General features: G+C 44.4%; 1 long non-coding RNA gene across 1 annotated transcript; it reads left to right on the top strand.

The window, feature by feature from the left end:
- Window positions 1-2,873: 2,873 nt before the first annotated feature.
- LOC117523774 lies at window positions 2,874-23,725 on the top strand. Its single transcript, XR_004564616.1, has 4 exons — window positions 2,874-2,886; window positions 9,235-9,241; window positions 16,265-16,269; window positions 23,593-23,725. It is a non-coding gene; the product is annotated as an uncharacterized LOC117523774 (long non-coding RNA).
- Window positions 23,726-24,044: the final 319 nt, after the last annotated feature.

Below are 24,044 nucleotides of genomic sequence, written 5' to 3'. Positions count from 1 at the left end.
CGGCACTCAAAGTCACTCACTCACTCACTCACTCACTCACTCACTCACTCACTCACTCACTCACTCACTCACTCACTCACTCACTCACTCACTCACTCACTCACTCACTCACTCACTCATCTTCAACCGCTTACTCCATTTAAAGGTCATGGGGAGCTGGAGCCTATCCCAGCAGTCATAGGGTGTGAAATAGGGTACAACCTGGACCAGGACGCCAGTCTGTCACAGGGCTACATATAGACAAACAAACACATTAAAATTTCCAGTCCACCTAACCCGCATGGCTTGGATGTGGGAGGAAGCCGGAGCACCCACAGAGAACCCACACAAACACTGGGAGAACACGCAAACTCCACAGAGGAAGAATACAGGTGGGATTCGATTTGACCTTCTTGCTGTGAGGCAACAGTGCTAACCACTAAGCCACCTTGCTACCTAAATGAATAGGTAGCTAGCTAGCTAGCTAGACATTATCAAGGCTGTTGTTTCATTCTATTAATTAGCTTTTTTCATGTCATTATGGGGTGTTGTGAGTAGAATTTTGAGGTAAATTTTACTATTCAATTGTTTTCACAGCAGCTAAACCCCAGTAAACATTTTATTTGGATCAAGCACGGGATTTGGTGCAGGAGAATCACTGGGTTCGACTTCAGCAATCCGTAACAACTTATGCAGATGTGATTTCTTATTTATTTTGTATAAATTTGCAAAAGTCTCATAAAAATGTGTTTCACATTGTCATTATGGGGTATTGTGTGTAGATGTTTGAGAGGAAAAATAATGAATTTCATCCATTTTGGAATAAGGCACTAACATAACAAATGTGGGGAAAGTGCAGCACTGTGAATACTTTCTGGGTGAATATGTAAAATGCAAAAATTATCATTTTGCCAAAATAGCTGTGCTGAACCTCAGCCATTACTAGTTTTAATGTTCTGTAATAATTTTTCATCATTATCTCACCCACATGTCAATCATAAGTACACTGCCATATTTTTTGGGGGGGGCACACATTTATTTATTCCCTATAGTTCCGTCTCAGCCTTTCCCCAAACCGCTGAAGTAAAAGGCTCCAGTGTGTGTTTTAAAGAGCATAAAATGTCCATCAAATGATTCAAAAATAGCCTGTGTACCATAATCAGGTGTTTGGAGGGGAAAAACAACAACAAACTTGCACTCATTATCCCTTAGTTTTCTCTGTGAATACAGTTTGTTGCAAATACCAAGGTAAATAATGAGGCACTGGGAGAAATTTTAACATTTTATTTTTCTCATTAACATTTGTTGGCTAAATTTCCATTTAAATTCCATTTTCTGCAATAGCTTGACATGCTAGATGCTGACTCGCCTTGCATTACTTAAAACATCAGTTGAGTTTGGGTGGAGTGAGTCATACGAGAGAGATATTCTTCCTGAAATATCACTGCTCTATAGTCAGGGTTGGGTAGGATTACTTTGAAATGTAATGCAAAAATAATCAGATTACAAGTAATCCAAATGTATGTACATACATACATGTAATCCATATGTATTCTTTCAAAGTAATCCTACCCAAACTTGTCTATAGTCATCATGAACATTCAAAGAAATAAACACTTTCTTTCATCATCATGTGTCTATATCTGATAGTGCACCTCATTAGAACCTCATTAAAAACGGTTTATGTCTTGAAAAAAGTCACCTAAGAACAGATCTATAAGTGTTAAAAAAACAGGTGAGACAGAGCCTGAAGGTTGAGCATCCTTTTTTTTATAGTGTGCCATGTGATATTCTTATCAATACAGTCATTATGGAGCATTTATAGGAGCAGGCTGTCCATCACTTTCATTACTGTGTGGAGAGTTCATATGATTACAATTGATTCTCCTCCAAAGAGGGGGAAAAAATCCAAATGAGGGAGAAACATTCCTCATAATTACAGAACTAGGATTACAGCATCTCTATCTGCCAGTGTGATTTTCTTCACTCTGAACATTTCCATTGTGCAATTCAGTACAGCTCCCATACCGCTTTGAAAAAAAAAGAAAAAAAAAAGTGGAATCATTTTCTTGCAGAACACAGCGTGACCTAGATACCCGCTCATATTAAAATGCCAAAATAATATTGCAACGAGGAATAATGGAACTGATTTGTGTGAGCCAATTGGTTGGCATTTCACTTGACGGTGCCAAGGACCAGAGAGTGAACTACTTCTTCACGTTTCTTGACTTTTCTTTCCTGTAAAATATTGTGCACTCACATCCTCCGATCGCGACAGAAACTGCAGGGCAAATCAAGCGCCATTGATTCTACAGATGCTTCCATCTGCTCAGAGGATGTAGTTCATTTTGAAGTAACCATCCATTAATTTTCTATGCCCACTTTTGAAATAACCAAATAAACTAAATGACTCCTACCCACACCTCCCGTGCAAATAGTACCTGAAGCTATTCAACTGAGCAGAACTGTGGTGATGATATGAAAAGAAATAAAGCCTGACAAAAAGCATGATGCAGCCTCTTACAACAGCCAACAGTGGCCAAAGTGGCCACCAGTAGAGGTGGGCGGATCGATCCTAATACCGGTAATATCGATACCAATGGTGGTATTGATATTGAACAATCGTCATGAAAAAAGATTGATACTCAATCTTTTTTGACTTTCCCGCATGCACTGACTGCTGCGCACGCAGATTCATCAAAGTCTACTCTCTGTCTGTAAGAGCAGTGCTGTGCTGTGTCACACAACATGGAGCAGCGCACCCTCCCCCCTCTGGTCTTTTGTTGTTGCGCTGTCACATGGCTCAGCGGCGCCAGCCAACAGCCATGCAGGTAGGCTCAGCCTGGCCCACCCACTCAGTGCTCTCCTTGAGTCAGCCCTCTACCTCAGGAGATTTTGTTTTAAGTTGTGTTGAGTGACATTTTTTAAACAAAAATGTTGATTGTGATAATAAAGTATTGTCACGTACAATGTTTGGCGAAATTCTATCCTCGGTCTTTCGGATCCTTTGGATCTATGAAGCTTAAATATGAAAAAGTATCAGTATTGATATCGGCGATACTGGGCCTGTATTTACTTGGTATCGGATCAATACCAAAATTCCCGGTATCGCCCACCTCTAGCCACCAGCAGCCAACAATAAGCAACAATTCAGTTTGATTTATTTGAATGACACCAAATCAAAACACAAGTCATCTCAAAGTGCTAAACACAAGGAAGGTCTAGAACAGAGGTCTCAAACCTGTTCCAGAAAGGGCCAAGAGGGTGCAGGTTTTCTTTGCAACCACCCACTCTACCCAAGACTGTATTCACTGATTAACTGATTCCATCTGCTCAAAGTGATGTTAATCAGTGAATACAGTCTTGGGTAGAGTGGGTGGTTGCAAAGAAAACCTACACCCTCTTGGCCCATTCTGGAATCAGCTTGAGACCTCTGGTCTAGACTTTCACACTGGTAACAGGTCAGGTCAACTCAACCCAATCTCACACCAGGTCATGATGGCATCACAAAAATGATTTAATCTATTAGTTTGTGATACCGTCATGAAAGGGGACAGGATGGGGGTGGGGGGGTGGGGGGTGGGCAGGGGTTAGGGTTTGTCAGGGTTAAAACCAGTGACTTAAACTTGACTGCATCATGAAAATGTGAAATGTGTGTGAAAAAAACCCAGCGAGACTGGGCTGCTTAGAATATGGCCTGTCACCACGCGTTGCCACATCCATCACACTGCAAAACCGCCTTGGGTCCTCCATTGCAACTACTCAGGCATACAACTGGTTCACCTGCAACTCTTGAAAAAATTACCATTGAATACCATTGAATTCATAAACATTCATTATTTGTATATTATAAGTCTTATTAGATAAAACAGTACTTCACAAGTCACTCTACAGACCTGTCCATCTTTATGGTCCATGTTATACAGTCAGGTATCAACATGGCTCAGTATCAGCGTTTCACTGATCTACACTTTTATCTATTAGAACTCAAAACTTCAGAGGTGAATATGCAGCATTTTGTTAATGGAGTTACAAACAGAAAATTATCAGACTCATTCACTGACTCACTGATTGACTCCATTAATCCTGAGTTTGCCTTGATAATCATCAAAAACAAGCTTATAAATAATCATCAGTTTTTAATTTGTTTACTATATTGTAGTTTGGCCACTGATGTTGTTGTTTAATGTGCTGTGAGAAGATAAGGCATATTAACCACAGAAACGTACTTTTAAGAGTATCATCGGTTCTTGACGTTGAAAATAACGAGTTGTTGTTCACGATGAAAGCACAGTCGCACACTTTGGCTGTTTACAATCTCTCCAGCATTGTTACCACTGTATTATAAACTGTTTAAAACTTTACCAATCTCTGCGCTGTTAGTGTGACTGCAAACATGTGGAATGTTAACTTGAAGGAAAGCGTAAACAAATGTTGAATGACTCGTGTTTATAATTAAATACGTAATTTACAATGGATGCATATTTAAGGTGATCCTTCAGCTCTTGGTCTAATTTACTTTTAAGATTTTGTTGCTTTTTGCATGAATTTGCAAAAATATGAAGGCAAAACAAACGACACAATACAAACACTGTGTATTGGTTTATGAGATATGCATCTTGATCTTTTATAAAAGGACACTATTTCAATTATTTTTTTTCAATTTATTTTCATTTATATAGCACCAAATCACAACAAGGTTGCTTCAAGGTACTTCATACAAGTAAGGTCTAACCTTACCAACCCCCAGAGCAGCAGTGGTAAGGAAAAACTCCCTCTGAGGAAGAAACCTCAAACAGACCAGACACAAAGGGGTGACCCTCTGCTTGGGCCATGCTACAAACAAAAATTACAGAACAATTCACGAAACAAATATACAAGAAATGCTATTGGTGGACAGGACAGGAAGGTCTCCAGCACAAATACTACACCCATCTCTGGATGGAGCTGCACCTTAAACAGAGAAAAAACAGAATCAGGCATCAGAAAGACAAGAAATACTGCATAATTTGCCAGCATTAAACAACAAGAAAATACAGCCAGTCTGCTCTGTGTCAGCCTGATCCTGTCAGATCTCAGAAGCTAAGCAGAGCAGGATCTGGTTAGTACTTGGATGGGAGACCTCTTTGGAACACTAGCGGCTGTGTGTGTTTCTCCAGGTAAAACTGGAGTTGCGTCATGAAGGGCATCCGGCATAAAACCTGTGCCAATTACCAATGCGGATCTGATTGTGGCGACCCCAAACAAATCAAATCAAATCAATTTTATTTATATAGCGCCAAATCACAACAAACAGTTGCCGCAAGGCGCTTTATATTGTAAGGCAAGGCCATACAATAATTACGGAAAAACCCCAACGGTCAAAACGACCCCCTGTGAGCAAGCACTTGGCGACAGTGGGAAGGAAAAACTCCCTTTTAACAGGAAGAAACCTCCAGCAGAACTAGGCTCAGGGAGGGGCAGTCTTCTGCTGGGACTGGTTGGGGCTGAGGGAGAGAATCAGGGAAAAGACATGCTGTGGAAAAGAGCAGAGATCAATCATTAATGATTAAAAGCAGAGTGGTGCATACAGAGCAAAAAGAGGTGAATAAAAAGAAACACTCAGTGCATCATGGGAACCCCCCAGCAGTCTAAGTCTATAGCAGCATAACTAAGGGATGGTTCAGGGTCACCTGATCCAGCCCTAACTATAAGCTTTAGCAAAAAGGAAAGTTTTAAGCGTAATCTTAAAAGTAGAGAGGGTGTCTGTCTCCCTGATCAGAATTGGGAGCTGGTTCCAGAGGAGAGGAGCCTGAAAGCTGAAGGCTCTGCCTCCCATTCTACTCTTACAAACCCTAGGAACTACAAGTAAGCCTGCAGTCTGAGAGCGAAGCGCTCTATTGGGGAGATATGGTACTATGAGGTCCCTAAGATAAGATGGGACCTGATTATTCAAAACCTTATAAGTAAGAAGAAGAATTTTAAATTCTATTCTAGAATTAACAGGAAGCCAATGAAGAGAGGCCAATATGGGTGAAATATGCTCTCTCCTTCTAGTCCCTGTCAGTACTCTAGCTGCAGCATTTTGAATTAACTGAAGGCTTTTCAGGGAACATTTAGGACAACCTGATAATAATGAATTACAATAGTCCAGCCTAGAAGAAATAAATGCATGAATTAGCTTTTCAGCATCACTCTGAGACAAGACCTTTCTAATTTTAGAGATATTGCGCAAATGCAAAAAAGCAGTCCTACATATTTGCTTAATATGCACATTGAAGGACATATCCTGATCAAAAATGACTCCAAGATTTCTCACAGTATTACTAGAGGTCAGGGTAATGCCATCCAGAGTAAGGATCTGGTTAGACACCATGTTTCTATGATTTGTGGGGCCAAGTACAATAACTTCAGTTTTATCTGAATTTAAAAGCAGGAAATTAGAGGTCATCCATGTCTTTATGTTTGTAAGACATTCCTGCAGTTTAACTAATTGGTGTGTGTCCTCTGGCTTCATGGATAGATAAAGCTGGGTATCATCTGCGTAACAATGAAAATTTAAGCAATGCTTTCTAATAATACTGCCTAAGGGAAGCATGTATAAAGTGAATAAAATCGGTCCTAGCAGAGAACCTTGTGGAACTCCATAATTAACTTTAGTCCGTGAAGAAGACTCCCCATTTACATGAACAAATTGTAATCTATTAAATAAATATGATTCAAACCACCGCAGCGCAGTGCCTTTAACCTTCACTAATGCTGTTTCTGTACTATGATGAATTCTGAAACCTGACTGAAACTCTTCAAATAGACCATTCCTCTGCAGATGATCAGTTAGCTGTTTTACAACTACCCTTTCAAGAATTTTTGAGAGAAAAGGAAGGTTGGAGATTGGCCTATAATTAGCTAAAATAGCTGGGTCAAGTGATGGCTTTTTAAGTAATGGTTTAATTACTGCCACCTTATAAGCCTGTGGTACATAGCCAACTAACAAAGATAGATTGATCATATTTAAGATCGAAGCATTAATTAATGGTAGGGCTTCCTTGAGCAGCCTGGTAGGAATGGAGTCTAATAGACATGTTGATGGTTTGGAGGAAGTGACTAATGAAAATAACTCAGATAGAACAATCGGAAAGACAGAGTCTAACCAAATACCGGCATCACTGAAAGCAGCCGAACATAAAGATATGTCTTTGGGATGGTTATGAATCATTTTTTCTCTAATAGTTAAAATTTTATTTGCAAAGAAAGTCATGAAGTCATTACTAGTCATTACTAGTCATAACAAAACTGGGAGCAGCCGAATGAACAACAACAACAAACAACAAGAAAAACAGGATACTAAGGTGATCGCCGGCCACTAGCCCTAAGCTTCACTAAAAGACCCAGAATTTCAGAAATAAAGTTGATGCCGCGGCCCGCTCCGTTTCCTAATAAAATGAATTAAAAGAATAAAAAGCATAGAACTATACTATGCCAGTATGCTAGCCATACGAAAGGGAAAATAAGTGCGTCTTAAGTCTGGACTTGAAAGTCTCCTAATGGACAACAGCTCAATAGACAAACAAAAACTCATACCTCAAACTCATTGTATGACTATAAATGATTTTAAAAACATGTCAAGGGTCGTAGAACAAAACTGACAAATTTCTGTGCCTTCTAATATTCAACATGCACAACAAACAATGCAATGCATATGTGTACACACTCTATATAATCTGATTTGGAGTGTACCTACTGTAAACAGAGATTGTGTATCATTGTTTGTACATTGAACACAATCTGTTTATGAACAGGCACATGCACTGGATGAGTATATGGGCGAAACACGTATATCATACACACTTAATCCATTCATAGACAGGTACATGCACTTGGTGAGTGTATCGGCCTAGGTATGGGTGAGACACAACAACAAATGTACGGCCAATGAGTGAGTATTGTGATGTGATGACCTTGAAATGGTGTTTACTGAAAGGTTATGGATTGTAATGTACAAGGTACAACATTATGTTATGCACTTATCCATTGCCTAATTTGTCTGTACGGAGGCGTGTAGGTGTTTATAAGCTTTGCTTCATCCTACTCCTTTTGGGCATCATGTACATATCTACTTTACCAAATGTCTGCTTACAACCATGCAAATCTGTTGCTCAAATAAAAAATGATGAACTGAACTTAAAATATATGATAAATGTACTAAATATCTAACATTTAAAATGACTAGAAATAACAACCACGTAGTCCTTTCATTTCAAAAGACCTTTAACTGTCATCCAGATTATACCAATTCTGATTATATTCTCAAAGAAATCAGTAGATCACAGGTGGTGAAAGGATCTCCCTCTGTAATGTACTATCAAAGAGAATCATTATTGTCCTTTGCATTGGCGAAGCGGTGAGCAGGGTGTGGTGTTCACTGGCCTGTTTGCGTATCTGTGGACAAGATAAATCAGAAATGACTGGACGGATTTCCTTCAGACCTGGTGGGAACATTACTTCGATAGATCTCGAGAGGTTATTAGATTTTGGAGTCGTTAGACCAAAGGTCGAAGGAAAAGATCAAGGAAAACAACCAAGAAATGTAGGTGGATGATTCCACAAAGATCACAGCATCATCCACAAAGTCATGGCCAGTAAACCTTTCCTTCACAACAAAAGCACCAAAGCTGCTGATTTCTACAACTCTGTCTGACACCCAACAATTTAATTGGTTATAAAGCTGAAAAGTTCAATTTGACGGTGATACATATCCTGTGCATGGACGTAACAATGCACTGTAGGAGTATGACAGTCATTTCAAGATATAGGAGGAGTCATAGCAGCAAGACCAATAAGTCCATTAATGTTAACCTTCCCCTATTGCTTGCAGATATATCCACAAGACATGCTTTTCAAAAAAAAAATAGTAATATAATTTTTTAACATTTTAGTCATGAAATGTCAACATGCAGAAGCAATAACAATACTGCTTACACCGTGGGCATCAAGAGTAACAAAGATGCAAAAAGGAAAGGTTTTTCTCCACAGAAAATCAGTTTATCCCTGAAGGAGAGTAGTTTTAATTTCTAAAAAAAAATAGAAAAAAAAGTTTGAATAACTGTAATAAAATTATTAACCTAAGCTCATATGAAAATATAAGATAATGCATAAGGATTGTTTTTCCCTCATGAAATGTACATTGTGGTAAAGTGCATGGAATAATACTTCCCTCGGTATCTTTTGGTTCCTTTTTAAGCTGCAGATGACTTTGTGGTACAGACTGTGGTACAGAATTTTTGTGTCATGTGATTGAAAACCCTCGGGACATGAACGAGGGAAATCAGAGTGTGTGATTATGGAAATGACAGTACAATATGTGGTAGATAGATGATAGATAGATGATAGATGTCCTGTTTAATCTGGTTCAGGATCAGGAAATGGTTTAAATTGAAAATTGGTTTCTTATTGTGCCTGAGGGCCAAAGTGCTCCAATAAGCTGTGACTAAGTTGCACCAGTCCCATACACTGATTTAACTGTACCACTTTATTTTTTGACCCTTGCTAAGAAATATAAGATGTCATCACCATTTTTTTTTGTTTGTTTGCATATTAGTCAGCAGGATATTTGAAAAGAAGATGAATGGAGTTTGAGGATGTCTGGTGGAGAGGTAAGCCTCAGAGCACAGGAGAGCTGATTAATGCTTGATGTGGATCAGGGTCAAGAGGTGGATCTTCCCTTTGATCTTTTGATCACAGTTGCTTTGATCACTAATCTTTGATCCTCATCACTGATCTTTGATCTTGTTCGCTGAACTAAGATCCTAATTTTTATTCCTGATCACTCATCTTTGATCCTAAAATGAGATCTGATTGCTGAAAACAGTCACACTGCTGGTAGGACTGTTTCAAATGACTGATGACTGAGGAAGACTTGGATGAGGAGTATCACTTGTTAAGGAACCTCAGCTGCGATATTTTGCCAGACATAATACATAATCCAGTAAATGCCTCAGTGCTGAGGAAAAGCCAAGGGCACAGCCACTTTCCACCTGGCTGTAGCAAATAGATGCTAGTAGTATAGTAGTAGTAATATCTATATACATAAAGGGCTACATCTGTCTGTCCGGGATAAACTCCTAAACTATAATATGTAGCCCTAAAAACTATATATATTCTGTATCGTGACATGGGGAACAAACTGGTACCATTTTTTTTTTAAGTTGAACTGAAAATTACCCCCAAAATAGCCATTTATGTAAGACCATACAGTGTTGTACCATGTGTGATAAACTCCTAAACTATAATATGTAGCCCTAAAAACTATATATATTCTGTATCATGACATGGGGAACAAACTGGTACCATTTTTTTTTTAAAGTTGAACTGAAAATTACCCCCAAAATAGCCATTTATGTAAGACCATACAGTGTTGTACCATGTGTGATAAACTCCCAAACTATAATATGTAGCCCTAAAAAGGTGTGTTGGAGCAGGGAGACAACTAAGAGTGTCAGGAAGGTGGCTCTCGAGGACTGAACTTGGCCACCCCTGATATATATTCTGAATCCTCATGACATGGGGAACAAACTGGTACAATTTTTTAAAATGTTGAACTGAAAATTACCCCCAAAATAGCCAGCTGTGGGTATGACCAGGCAGATTCAAACAACCTGGTCTCATGGCAAGTCACAAAATATACATTAATCTATTGGTTCGTGACATTGTAACGAAAAGCACCTCATTTTCGTCACGGCAGCACAAATTCATTCTCATTCATTCTGTGATGGCTGCACAAAATTAAAAGTGAAGCAGGGGAGTCGGGGGTGGTTATGGTTAGGGTGGGGGTAAGGAGTAAGATTAGGTTATGTTTAAGGTTAGGGTTGGGGGTGGGAGTAGGGTTAGTAATAGTGAGTTAAAAAAGCTCCGTCACGAAAATTTGACTCATTTCATCACGGGAGCATGAAAAAAACAAAACAAAACACGAGACTGGGCTGATTCAAATTTCCAGCCCTGTATATGTGTTGGCCATCTCTTTTTATTTAATCCCTTCCTTCAGCAACTTTATGTTGTCAATTGTTAAACACCTGACTGTCCTGTACAACCCAGTTTGTCTTCCTGTCTGAATACATTCATTTTATGTTTGTAAAATTGCAATGTAAAAACAGTGTAATACACCACTACCTCAGTTTTGATTCATTGATATTTACATTTACTGTTACCTTGTTGTGTGTAATTTTGTTATAAATTTGATTGCAAAACAAAGTCTGTGTTGTGGACTTCAAATGTGTTTGTCTTTTAACCAAGTATTTCCACTGAGTTTGGGGAGTCCACCTCTTATAGTTCTGCTGGACAAACTTTAGCCCATTAACTATTATATTTAGAAGACATCAGCATTACAAAAACAAATGTTGGGCAATTGTTTTGATTAAAATGATTGACATTTGACTTATGTCTAAAACAGGTTAACCCAGGCAGCGCCTGGTACCCCAGCTAGTGTGTGTGTGTGTATATATATATATATATATATATAATTTTTCAATTTCAGTTTCAATTTATTTTCATTTATATAGCATCAAATCACAACAAGGTTGCCTCAGGGTGCTTCACACAAGGAAGGTCTAACCTGGCCAACCCCCAGAGCAACAGTGGTAAGGAAAAACTCCCTCTGAGCAAGAAACCTCAAGCAGACCAGACTCAAAGGGGTGACCCTCTGCTTGGGCCATGCTACAGATGTAAATTACAGAATTACACAACGATATTCACAATTCGTTTTGTGAATATATACGAGGTCTGTTAGAAAAGTACCCAACTTTATTATTTATTTATTTTTTTTTTTTGCAAAAACCTGATGGATTTGAATCATGTGTTCTTGCATGAGCAAACCTTGAACCTTTGTGCGCATGCGTGAATTTTTTCACGCCTGTCGATTGTGTCAGTTGCTGGCAAGTAGCATTTGTGTGAGGTCATGTGTAGTGCTCTTGGCGGTTTTTCATTGCAATGAAAATGACAGCATGACTGGAGCAGTGCTGCATCAAATTTTGCCAGAAACTGGGCGACAGCCAGGTGGAAACTGTTCGGAAGATTCAGATGGCTTTCGGTGGCTTTTCAGTCGTGTGACTATCCGAGAAATTGTGGAAGAGGTGGGCATCATTTTTTGGAGTCCAGTATGTCCTGTGAGACTTCAACATGAAGTTGTTTTTGCTCCGCCATCAGCTTCAGTACAAATTTCGCTACCACTCTTTTCATGGCCAAATCTTCTGTCACAGTGGAATGTGCCGAAAAAGTGCTGATGTCAACCTCTTCCACAATTTCTTGGATAGTCACGATGGTCCCACATCACCACAGCATTCACTTTGGCAATGACCTGGTCATTTCAGCATGTTGATGGCCGACCGGAGCGTGGCTCGCACTCCACCGTTGTGCGGCTGTCTTTAAACCGGTTGTAACGCTTCTTAATCTGTGTGATGCCCATAGCATCGTCACCGAAAGCGTTGCTGACATCTTGAGCCATAATGTTGGTTTTTTTATGCTTGTGGTGAGACCAAACTCAGTGCAGGCAGAAGCAAAGCTGTTGATAAGCCATTGTAAGGCTTCCTCTGTATGTGTGGTGAGGGCAGCATCATCTGCGAACAGCAGCTATCTGATGAGAACTTTCCTCACCTTGGTCTTTGCACGGAGACGGGCCAGATTGAAGAGGCTGCCATCACTTCTTGTTTGAATGAAGACTCCATCTTCAGTCTGGTTGAAGACGTGTCTCAGCAGCAGCGAGAAGAAGATGCCAAAGAGTGTTGGTGCGAGCACGCAGCCCTGTTTCACCCCGCTCTTGATTGGGATGGGTTCTGAGGATGAGCCATCATACTGGACAGTACCTTTCAACCCCTCATGGAAGGATGTGATCATTTTTAGTAGCTTGGGAGGGCATCCAGTCCTCTGGAGTAGGGTGAAAAGGCCTTGTCTGCTGACAAGGTCGAACGCCTTTGTCAGATTGATGAAGGCGATGTACAGGGGTCGGCGTTGCTCACGGCACTTCTCCTGGAGTTGTCGAAGTGAGAACACCATGCCGACTGTTGATCTTCCAGCTCTGAAGCCACACTGTGCCTCAGGGTAAACCCTTTCGGCAAGAGACTGTAGGCGATTCAGGGTGACTTGTGCAAAGGCCTTGCCAATAGTGCTGAGCAGGGAGATTCTGCAATAGTTGTTGCAATCACTATGGTCACCTTTGTTCTTATACAGCATGATGATATTTGCGTCTCGCATTTCTTGGGGCACTGTCCCTTCTTCCCAGCAGTGTAGCAGGAGTTCATGGAGGTGTTGTAAGAGAGAGGTGTCTTTGCCAGCCTTGATGATCTCTGAGGGGATGCCATCGCTTCCTGGTGCTTTGCCACAGGCAAGGGAGTCGATGGCCTTTCGTAGTTCCTCAACAGAGGGTGGAGCATCAAGCCCCTCCATGACAGGCAAGGGAGTGGTGTTCTCAACTACTGTGTCAGTGACGGTATTCTTTCTAGAGTACAAATCCTTGTAATGCTCGGCCAATCTCTCCATCTGCCTGCTACGGTCTGTGATGACGTCACCTGAGGCTGACTTAAGGGAAGCGATCTTGATGGTGCTGGGGCCAAAGGCTTTTTTCATGCCTGCATACATGGAGCGAATGTTGCCATAGTCACCAGAAAGCTGGATGCTTCAACAGAGTCTCAGCCAATGGTCGTTGGCGCATTTCCGAGCAGTCTGCTGGGCATCACTTCTGGCCTTCCTGTAGGCAGCCAGAGTCTTCTCAGAGGGATTGCTTTTATAGTCGAGTTGGGCAACTATATATATATATATATATATATATATATATATATATATATATATATATATATATATATATATATATATATATATATATATATATATATATAATATCAGTCTATCACCCCAGCCGATAATTGGTCTGTCCTATTGGCAGGGCCGATTATTATTAGGTCATCAGGTCTCTTAAAAAGATACAATAAAGTTGTCGCCAGAGAGAAAGCGAGAGAATCAAAAGGAGAAGATAATCCTGATCATTATTTAGGCAGGCTTACTGATAAACAACATTATTTTATTATTATTTTTTAATAGAAATTGTTAATAGCACACCTGGACATTGGGTTGGATTTTTATTTATTCATCAGAGTGCAGATGAAACATGAGATTTGTCATCATCACAGCTTCTTCATCTAAGAATTATTCTCTTGTAGTCCACAGTATAAGCGCTAAAGGATTTTCCATGGAGAATTATTGTTATGATGGTCTAAAGCTTTCTTTGGTCTTCTTTTTTCATCACTTCACAGGACAATAACTTCACAAAGGCTTGAATGAAATGTCCAAGATGATTAAAAAATGCTCATCAGAAATTCTTCAAGAAAAGAGAGAGAGAAAAAAACCTCTCACAAGTTCCTTTACATGCATATTTGCATAACAGAAACAGGATGAGAAAAACAAGTCACACGCTGCCGCACAAACTGTTTGTAAAGTGACAAACCAAACCTTTACATATTTCATATCCTTATGAAACAAATATGAATTTTGAATTTCCCAGATGATACATCTAGTCACCATTGACCTTGTGGATCATGCTCTGAAATTTGTGGACTCAGCAGATACCCCAATGGTAGCACTTGAGAAGCTGAGTGAAGAATCAGAGTGTCTGGGTTTGTGATTGTCCGAGATCATGACTAAGATCCAGTCTTTCAATGGAATCCTGGACTTGGCCGTAAGATGGAAGCCATAAAGTGTTTGTGTGTGGTTGAATTTCTTGAGGCATTCACTTACCTGAGCACTGACATTCATTTCTCTGGGTGCTTGGCCTTTGAGATTGGATGATGCCTGGGATGAGTTTATGGAGTCATGAAGGTCACTGGGACAGAAGTGTTTGTCAGTGCCAATATCTCTGCAGGAGAATGAAGGTCCAACTATTTAGGGTCGTGGTGCTTCCTGTCTTACTGTATGATTCTGAGATTTGAGTGCTAAAGACCTGAGGCAATGACTGGATGTCTTTGGTGCTAGGTCTTTTCTGAGGATACTGTGCTGAAGGTATCGCTGGAATTACGTTGCATCAAACATACAATTACTTTAGGACATTTAGGAGAGAAGTATCACTTGCATTGTACAGGAGCATCAGCTATGACATTTTGGTGGTGTGGAGTGTTTCTCTGGACATGATCCAGCTCATTGTCAACTGGAGAAGCCTGGGAGCACCATGATCTCCGGTATGGGAGGCAGATGCTTTGACCAGTCGGTTAAAAACCAGGGCTCTAGCCTGAGTGGCCAGAGTATCTTTTATCTGTTGGATGAGTGAGGGTTATTGACTTCTATTGCATAGCGACTTCTGCTAGCCTCCGTCACATACACTCCTGACGGACAAACTGGCAGGGGTAGACCCTCAGCTCACATCCTGGATTGTGGACTATCTGTCCCTCAAACCACAGTAATTGAAGCAAGCAAGCAAGAATACAAAAGTGCAGGAGCCCCTCAGAGATCAGTTCTGGCCCTTCATCCTCTACACTGCAGATGTCTCTTACAACTCTCCTTCATGCTATCTGCAGATGTTCTGTGACCACTCCGCCATCATCATAAATGAAGATGATGGCGAGTACAGAGAACTGATACAGCACTCTGTGGACTGGTGGCAGTGATAGACTGATGCCATATATCTGCAGGCACAGACACTCTGCCCCAACACTGAGATGGTGACATCCTATAAATACCTGGGTATTTACCTGAATAATATATTGGACTGGACTGGACGAACCATGCATCTTCTCTGCACAGGAAAGGACAGATTAGGCTATAACTGTCAAGGAGACTGAGGTCACTCGGAGTGCAGGGGGTGCTTCTAAAGCAGGGGTGCCCAAGTTCAGTCCTCAAGATCTACCTTCCTGATACTCTTAGTTGTCTCCCTGTTCCAACACACCTGAATCCAATAAAAGACTCGTTAGCAGGCTTTTAATGAGCCTTTCATTGGATTCAGGTGTGTTGGAGCAGGAAGACAACTAAGAGTGTCAGGAACGTAGATCTCGAGGACCGAACTTGGGCACCCCTGTTCTAAAGACTTAAGGACTCTGTGGTAGTGTAGCAGCTGTAGTGTTTTTCGTCTGCATTGTGTTTCTGTTGTGAATCCTCCCTTTTGCTCCCCTCGGGATAAGAACTCGCAGTCTCCGGCATGGGAGGTGGAATATCAAGAGATATCAAGACAGGATGACACTGGAAAAATTGATCGGAAAGGTCATTTCAGTCCACTGACACAGTGTAGGTGGTCGGTGAGAATGGGATAGTAGCTAAGTTATCATCTCTGCTGGAGAGCCAGTCTCACCCGCTACAGGACACCATCACAACACTGGGCACCTCCTTCAGCGACAGCTTCAATCACCCAATGTGTCTCAAGGAGGCGTAGTATAGGTCCTTCCCACCTGCTGCTTTTGTAAGTGCATTGTGTAAGTGTATACTCGTATATTTATGTATGTATATTCCAGGTCAACTAACTGTGCAGTATTTTTGCTAAATCTGTTGGGTTGGGTTGTGAGTAGGGTATACCCTACTCCGTACATGTATTACAGTTCGGGTGTCCCAAAAAATATGCAACATTTTATCAGCAAAGAAAATGGTCAAAGCATATGTCTAGAAAATAAATTTATAGCTGGATAGAAAGCTGAAAGGTTGACGTTTTTCATACCAATGTCAATACTGGCCCTGCATTTTGTCAGTCTGGCACAGGGGTGGCCAAGTTCAGTCCTTGAGAGCCACATTCCTGACGCTCTTAGTTGTCTCCCTACTCCAACACACCTGAATCCAATGAAAAACTCCTTAGCAGACTTTTAATGAGCCTTTCATTGGATTCAGGTGTGTTGGAGCAGGGAGACAACTAAGAGTGTCAGGAATGTGGCTCTCGAGGACCGAACTTGGCCACCCCTGGTCTAGCATAAAGTCGCTGCACCTGTTTGACACTCTTTGTCTGGTGCCAAAACTCGTTTGCTGTTGTATAGTTAATCTTGGTATTTTCCTGAGTCTTGTGTTGGGAAGGTGTAGTGACACGGACCCACAACAGGGGGCGTTAATGAACGGACAATGGATAAGCCAAAAAGTAACAATTTAATGTTGTGAATTGCACAACGGAATACAGACAAAAACAACCAGAGGAGTACAGTCAATTGTATACAAGGTGACGTGTGGGCAGGCTCGAGGATAGAAGACGTCTGTCCAAAGAAGAGCCGGATCCCACATGGCTTCCACCGCCAGCGGATCTGAAGAACACCGGAGCCGCCAAGTCCCGAGCCCCAGGTGGCCACCATCTCCAGCTGTCAGACCAGGTACTGCTGGCAGAAACAGAAATAGTTAGTGGTGGGTGTGTGAAGTCACACCCAGTAATCTCTTCGTACTTAGTTCCTCCGGGAGGGAGAACCTCCACCTCCAGAAACAGAAACACCTGTGCAGCTCCTGTCAGTCGCTTCTCTGGAAGGAGTGAGAGGCGAAGACGTCGCAAACCCACACTGTACGCCAATCCAGCAGAAGACTGTATCCACAGGGCAAACGGCTGCACACAGAACAATATTAAGTAAATCACAGCAGAGAAGGTTACCTTGCTTGGTAGCTGATTTCTCGGCGGGGAGGTGGAGTTGCAGTCTGGCCTTTATGGTGATGGTGAGTAGTGGATGAGTGACAGCTGGTACGGATGATGAGTGACAGCTGTCACTCCTGGTTGCTCCGACGCCCAATCGTGCTTGAAGCCTGCACTTCAAGCAGGGTGCCATCTTGTGGTGGTGGGCCAGCAGTACCTCCTCTTCAGTGGCCCACACAACAGGGCCCCCCCCCCCTCCCGGCGCCCGACCAGGCTTGTCCGGGTGATGGGTGTAGAAGTCCGCCAGGAGGGCCGGGTCCAGGACGAAGCTCCTCTTCACCCAGGAGCGCTCTTCGGGTCCATAACCCTCCCAGTCCACCAGATACTGGAAACCCAGGTCCTTCCGACGGACGTCCAGGAGCCGGCGTACTGTCCACGCGGGCTCCCCGTCGATGATCCGGGCAGGAGGCGGCGCCGGTCCAGGGGCACACAGTGGTGAGGTATGGCAGGGCTTGAGTCTTGACACATGAAAAACGGGGTGTATCAGCAGTGAAGCTGAAGCTGCCAGCTTCACTGAGGTTGGACTGAGGACTTTGAGTATGGTAAATTGTCCAATGTACCTGTCCTTTAGCTTCTGGGATTCCACCTGCAGGGGGATGTCCAAACCTCCTGCCCGGGCTGGTATGCAGGGGCCGGGGAATGCTGGCGGTCTGCATGGGCCTTAGCCCTCGTCCGGGCTCTGAGCAGGGCAGAGCGGGCAGTACGCCACACCCGACGGCACTTCCTCAGATGGGCCTGGACCGAGGGCACCCCGACCTCTCCCTCCACTAGCGGAAACAATGGGGGCTGGTACCCCAAACACACCTCAAATGGCGAGAGGCCGGTGGCAGATGAAACTTGGCTATTATGAGCGTACTCGATCCAGGCCAGATGGTCACTCCAGGCCGTCGGGTGCATGGAGGTCACGCAGCGTTGGGCCTGCTCCAGTTCCTGGTTCGTCCGCTCTGCCTGCCCGTTCGTCTGGGGGTGGTACCCAGACGAGAGACTTACGGTGGCCCCCAGTTCCCTGCAGAAACTCCTCTAGACCTGGGAGGAGAACTGAGGACCACGATCAGAGACAATGTCCGATGGAATCCCATGCAGACGCACGACGTGGTGGACCAGGAGGTCTGCAGTCTCCTTGGCCGTCGGGAGCTTCAGGAGGGCCACGAAGTGGGCCGCCTTGGAGAACTGGTCCACTATCGTGAGGATGGCGGTCATGCCCTGGGACGGCGGGAGGCCCGTGTTAAAGTCCATGCCGATGTGAGACCAGGGACGATGAGGCACGGGCAGAGGCTGGAGTAGGCCTTGGGTCCTGTGATGGTCGGCCTTGCCCCTGCCGCAGGTGGTGCAGGCCTGGACGTACTCCCGGACGTCGGCTTCCAGAGACACCCACCAGAAGCGCTGCTGGACCACTGCCACGGTTCTTCGCACCCCTAGGTGGCAAGAGAGTTTGGAACTGTGACAGAAGTCAAGGACTGCAGCCCTGGCCTCTGGTGGGACAAACATCTTGTTCTTGGGTCCAGTCCCCGGGTCCGGGTTCCGTGTCAGGGCCTCAAGGACGGTCTTCTCCACATCCCAGGTAAGGGTGGCCACGACAGTGGACTCGGGGATGATGGTTTCCGTTGGGTCAGACAGCTCGGTCCTGACTTCCTCCTCGTGCACCCGGGACAGGGCGTCAGACCGTTGGTTCTTCGTCCCGGGGCGGTATGTGATCTGAAAGTCAAAACGCCCGAAGAACAGTGACCAGCGGGCTTGCCTGGGGTTCAGACGCTTGGCGGTCCGGATGTACTCCAGGTTCCGATGGTCCGTGAAAACTGTGAATGGTACCGAAGCTCCCTCCAACAGGTGTCTCCACTCCTCCAGAGCCTCCTTCACTGCAAGAAGTTCCCGATTGCCGACATCATAGTTCCTTTCATCCGGGGTCAACCTGAGGGAAAAGTAGGCACATGGGTGGAGAACCTTGTCGGACTCCCCGTTCTGGGATAGCACGGCTCCTATCCCTGAGTCAGAGGCATCCACTTTGACTATAAACTGGTGTTTTGGATCGGGCTGCACCAGAACTGGCGCAGTCGAAAACCGGAGTTTCAACTCCCTAAACGCGGCTTCGCACTGATCCGACCAGCTGAAGGGGACTTTTGTGGAGGTCAGGGCTGTCAGGGGGCTAACTACCTGACTGTAGCCTTTGATGAACCTCCGGTAAAAATTAGCAAAACCGAAGAACTGCTGTAATTTCCTACGGTTTGTTGGTTGGGGCCAATCTCTCACCGCCGCAACCTTGGCCGGATCAGGGGCGACGGAGTTGGAGGAGATAATAAACCCCAGGAAGGACAAAGAAGTACAGTGGAACTCGCACTTCTCGCCCTTCACAAACAGCCGGTTCTCCAATAACCGCTGCAGGACCTGACGTACATGCTGGACATGGGTCTCAGGATCCGGGGAAAAGATGAGTATATCGTCTAGATATACGAAGACAAACCGATGCAGGAAGTCCCGCAAGACGTCATTTACCAAAGCTTGGAATGTCGCGGGCGCATTGGTGAGGCCGAACGGCATGACCAGGTACTCAAAGTGACCTAACGGGGTGTTAAATGCCGTCTTTCACTCGTCTCCCTTCCGGATCTGAACCAGGTGGTACGCATTCCTAAGAAAGAAACCTGCACCCATCGGGGAGGTGGAGTTCCGGATCAGCCCGGCAGCTAATGAGTCCTGGATGTAGGTCTCCATTGATTCGCGTTCTGGACGTGAGAGGTTGTACAGCCTGCTGGACGGGCACTCAGCGCCCGGTATCAAATCAATGGCACAATCGTACGGACGGTGCGGGGGCAGCGTGAGTGCCAGATCTTTGCTGAAGATGTCAGCGAGATCGTGGTACTCCTTAGGCACTGCCGTCAGATTGGGAGGGGACTTTAACCTCCTCCTTAGCTGTCACACCGGGTGGAACCGAGGATCCTAAACACTCCCGGTGGCAGGTTTCGCTCCACTGCGTCACAACCCCAGACGGCCAATCAATCCGGGGATTGTGTTTTAACACCCATGGAAAACCCAAAATCACTCGGGAGGTAGAAGGTGTTACATAAAACACAATCTCCCCCCTGTGATTTCCAGACACAACCATTGTCACTGGCTGTGTCTGATGTGTGATTAGTGGAAGAAGGGTGCCATCTAGTGCCCATACCCTCAAAGGTGAAGATAGAGCCACTAGAGGGAGCCCGACTTCCCTTGCCCATCTGCTATCCAGCAGATTCCCTTCCGACCCCGTGTCTACCAGTGCTGGGGCGTGAAGGGTCAGATCCCCGCTCAGGATCGTAACTGGGATGCGTGCTGATTTATTTATTTACTTTGGCCCTGCTCGTGTCCATAGCTTCATGAGCAGGGGGAGCTGTTGCCACACGGGAGTCACGGACTGTGGAGCATGGGGAAGGCGGCACCCTTTCGGACCCGGAAGGAAGAGGGACGGCTCATGCCCGGCCACGCCCCCCGCCCTGCTCCCGACGGTGTTCCTCTAATCGGTTATCTAAGCATATAACCAGATCAACAAGCCCATCGAAATCCCGCGGTTCGTCCTTAGCCAGTAAATGCTCCTTCAGGACCTGAGACAGTCCATTTACGAAGTCGGCACGGAGCGCAACTTTGTTCCAGCCGGACCTCGCTGCCGCGTTGCGGAAGTCGACTGCGTACTCAGCTGCGCTCCGACGCCCCTGTCTGATTGACAGCAGCAAATTAGAAGCAGATTCACCTCTATGGGGGTGATCAAAAACCTGTTTGAACTCCCTCACAAACCCAGTATATGTCATTAGGAGCCGTGAATTCTGCTCCCAGAGTGCCGTAGCCCAGGCGCGTGCCTCTCCTCGAAGCAAATTTATTACGTAAGCCACCCGGCTGGCGTCTGACCCGTACATGACGGGGCGCTGTGAAAAAACGAGCGAGCACTGCATTAAGAAGTCCGCGCACGTCTCGACACAGCCCCCGTACGGCTCCGGAGGGCTTATGTAAGCTTCAGCGGATGGTGAGGGGGGTCGTTGAATGACCAGCGGAATGTCAGATTCAGGCCTCCGGTCAGCAGGAGGAGGTACTGCAGCAGCGCCCTGAGGCTGCGCTTCCACCCGGGCGGTGAGACCCTCCATCCTCCGATTGAGAATAACATTCTGCTCAGTGACTAAGTCCAACCGAGCACTGAAAGCGGTTAAGATTTGCTGCAGCTCACCTAACACGCCTCCTGCTGACGCCTGTTCACCTCGCTCTTCCATTGGCTGTTCAAGCGATGGTTGACGCCCGTCGGGATCCATGACGCTGGCTGAGAAATCCTGTTGGGAAGGTGTAGTGACACGGACTCACAGCAGGGGGCGTTAATGAACGGACAATGGATAAGCCAAAAAGTAACAATTTAATGTTGTGAATTGCACAACGGAATACAGACAAAAACAACTAGAGGAGTACAGTCAATTGTATACAAGGTGACGTGTGGGCAGGCTCGAGGATAGAAGACGTCTGTCCAAAGAAGAGCCGGATCCCACACGGCTTCCACCACCAACGGATCTGAAGAACACCGGAGCCGCCAAGTCCCGAGCCCCAGGTGGCCACCGTCTCCAGCTGTCAGACCAGGTACTGCTGGCAGAAACAGAAACAGTTAGTGGTGGGTGTGTGAAGTCACACCCAGTAATCTCTTCATACTTAGTTCCTCCAGGAGGGAGAACCTCCACCTCCAGAAACAGAAACACCCGTGCAGCTCCTGTCAGTCGCTTCTCTGGAAGGATTGAGAGGTGAAGACGTCACAAACCCACACTGTACGCCAATCCAGCAGAAGACTGTATCCACAGGGCAAACGGCTGCACACAGAACAATATTAAGTAAATCACAGCAGAGAAGGTTACCTTGCTTGGTAGCTGATTTCTCGGCGGGGAGGTGGAGTTGCAGTCCGGCCTTTATGGTGATGGTGAGTAGTGGATGAGTGACAGCTGGTACGGCTGATGAGTGACAGCTGTCACTCTGGTTGCTCCGACGCCCTCTCGTGCTTGAAGCCCGCACTTCAAGCAGGGCGCCATCTTGTGGTGATGGGCCAGCAGTACCTCCTCTTCAGCGGCCCACACAACATCTTGCTTGGCATCAACATAAACTTCAGGGTCTCTGCAAGTAAAAAAGAAACACAAATGATTAAGTTTGTAGCATTTAAGGGTGAAAATAAGTGTTTTAAATGTATTTTTTTTTTTGGGACACCCTCTATATATGTAAAAATGCAATATATGTAGTTGTTTGAACTTACGTTTTTAAGTTGGTTCTTTTTTCAGTGAATACACTGAAGTAGTGTACACTCTACTTCAACAATTAAGCTGTAAATGGAAATGCAACAGACAAATGTTGCACCATTCCCAGTTTCTCCAATTGTATCCACAGAACCCTATGATTCTCTTAGAGCTGCCATGAGTGTCTTGGTGGCTTCCCTCGCTTGTCTCCTTCCAGCATGGTCACTCAGTTTTGTAGAACTGTCCACTTGGCACAGATTTACCATACTGTACTGTATTGTTCATGTTTTGTTTTGTTTTGTTGTTAGAAATTTATTTACATGAATTCCAAGACGGGGCAGCACGGTGGCTTAGTGGTTAGCACTGTTGCCTCACAGCGAGAAGGTTGTGGGTTCAATTCCCGTGGCCTTTCTGTGTGGAGTTTGCATATTCTCCCCGTGTTTGCGTGGGTTTCCTCTGGGTGCTCTGGTTTCCTCCCACATCCAAAGACATGTGGGTTAGGTGGATTGGAATCTTTAAAATTGTCTGTAGGTGTGTGTGTGGGTGTGTCTGTGTTTGTTTGTCTATTTGTGGCCCTGCGGCAGACTAGCGTCCTGTCCTGGGTGTACCCCGCCTCGCACTCTATGACTGCTGGGATGGGCTCCAGCCCCCCGCGACCCTTAATTGGACTAAGCGGTAGAAGATGGATGGAATTCCAAGACATATTCAGTGACTTGGAAATGCTTATGTATCCATCCGGACTCGTCTCAAGAAAATTGGCTGTAAAAGTGATGATTTAATCCTTATATTTAGATTAAATTGCCCCCATCCCAACTGTTTTGGGAATGTGTTGCTGGATTTAAATGCAGGAATGGGTATATATTAACAAATGAAATGAAACTGACAACACAAAACATGAAATGTCTTGGTTCATACAGTCTGTAATGAAATAGAATTCCAAGTAAATGTTTGAATCATTTAATTTTTGTTTTTCATTTTCAATATTGCTTCAATGTTTTCTTATTCTGGGCTATAGAACGAGGTAAAATATATACGTGCACCTGTGTCACTGTGACTCATTGTACTTTCTGGATGGGCCAGCACTTTTATTTTCAAAGTCAGTGTGTAACAAGATGAGCGATGCTTCACTCGAGAATATTGATTCCTGTGTGCTGCAAACAGATGCTCTGTCATTGGCTGACTCCCTGTCATATCAAGCTGACAATAAGGTGAAGGCCACGTTATAAGTGAATGGCAGCTCTGCT

The sequence above is a fragment of the Thalassophryne amazonica genome, chromosome 13, assembly GCF_902500255.1.
Source record: "Thalassophryne amazonica chromosome 13, fThaAma1.1, whole genome shotgun sequence".
NCBI classification, from domain to species: Eukaryota; Metazoa; Chordata; class Actinopteri; order Batrachoidiformes; family Batrachoididae; genus Thalassophryne; species Thalassophryne amazonica.
Note: the sequence above shows the minus strand (reverse complement) of the source record. Positions and strands in the feature narration are given on the sequence as shown.